Source organism: Penaeus monodon, chromosome 34 (genome assembly GCF_015228065.2).
Source record: "Penaeus monodon isolate SGIC_2016 chromosome 34, NSTDA_Pmon_1, whole genome shotgun sequence".
Classification (NCBI taxonomy): Eukaryota; Metazoa; Arthropoda; class Malacostraca; order Decapoda; family Penaeidae; genus Penaeus; species Penaeus monodon.
The window spans coordinates 12,698,216-12,700,072 of NC_051419.1; positions in this window are offsets into that span (position 1 = coordinate 12,698,216).

Consider the following 1,857-nt stretch of genomic DNA (forward strand, 5'->3'; position numbering starts at 1 on the left):
TGTATTGCCAGACAAATAACAGGTAATTTTGAATTGCTACTTTAATCATTTCTATGATTTTTCGACGTCTTGTTGTACTGAAAGTTCATCTGCGTAAAATTAGATGTTTTTTATTTATTTTCATATCTTAAAATGGGTTACGGGAGAGATTTATACACCTTTTAGGAGTTCTTATTATATAAAGTCCCTTCGCCTAATTAATGAAACCGTGTTAATGCTAATCTTACAAAGGTAAACGGCCTGCCTGACCTACCGTTTGTATCACGCACATGACATTAGTTTGGTTTATCATTATAACTACTTCTATCATGTGATAGGCCTGCCTGTATGTTGTAAGTTATCTTAAAAGCCTTGAAATCACAGGCCTAAGTCGCTCGGACATGCGTGCTATAAAAGGTGATTGAAATTTAGAGGTAAGTGTGTCTGAATCATATTAATGTAAAACTGGTCTGCAATAATCTTTTAAAAATCGATGACTGCAAAGGAGGCGATAAGAAAAGGCGTTTAAGAGGTAGTAACACAACTTCGAGATGGTTCCTGGTTGTTAAATTCGACCACCTGCGTCTGCAACAAAGGAGTCAAGGGTACAATGCAGTGGCTAGGACAGTTGTTCTCAAACTTTTTTCACTTGCTTTTCATTCATATGAATTTCGCTATTCTCAAGTCCCCGGTCTGTTATCTCTGAAGTTCATCCCGAATAAGTTATTTTTAGTCTCTCCCTCTTCCTCTATCATTTAATGTGTTTATTTATTATTTTTTTTTTTCATTAAATGACGAGTTATTGATAAATAACACCTCAAGATCATTTAATGCGTCTCTAGTGAGTTTAACAGATCTCACATCTGGGGCAACGTCCAACCAGTTTCGGCTTTGGACTGAGCCATGAAGTCCAAGAACATAACAAATATCTTGTATGTGAGAAATCAATAAAGAAAAGAGAAAAGAATGTTTTTTATAGCCCGTGAACGCAGATCGGCTGATGAGCTATATACTTGCTGAACCCAACCAAATGTTTCCAATCCTGCGTGACAAATGAGAAAGAAAGTCACATCGGTGGTCCCTTCAGCCCGTTTATTTTGCTCGTAGCTTATTAAATCAACGCTGAAACGATCGTTCTCAGGGCTAAGTTAATTGCTCATCTCTTGCCTTTCAGTTATTTTTTTCTTTATCGGACTAACACATTTCTAGGACTCTAAACGTAGGGACTCGGTAACACTTGTATGCATCAAAACAGTAAAAATACACTGGATTAAACATGCGATGATTTGTCATGGAGAACACGTGGTCTTGCCTGCCATTTTAACGGTTGCTTTGTTTTTGTTCTCATTATTAATTCTTGCTAATTTTATATCACTATTTTTGCAGTATTTTCTGTTTATACTTAATGAGCGAGGAATGTGGTTAAAGCCTCGAAATTTCTGACATCAGTGATGGGATTAGAGAAAAAAGAAGTAGAGAGATTGAAAGCAAGAAAACGTACAAAGATGCAGGAGGACACGTGTTAGTTCCTGATGAATAGGTTGTGTTGTTTCCAAGATAATGTAAAAAGAACTAGTACATTTCTGTCATTACATTATAAACATTATTTTTTCTAAGAAGTGACCGCATATTGCAACGGAAAAAAGTACATTATATATAAGCCAAGTTCATGAAAATATTAAACAACAGTTTCTTTATCTCCATGCTGGACCTGAAGATGAATTTCAGAATGCTAAAGAACTGCTGATTTTTTATGGAACTATTCTATCATAGTGACTTTTCTAACAAACTTATCAACACAAATCAGTACCATTCATCTACGCCACAGGTCTTCACCTGGGTTCCAGGGCTTCGTGACGATCAGACAAAAAAGCATAC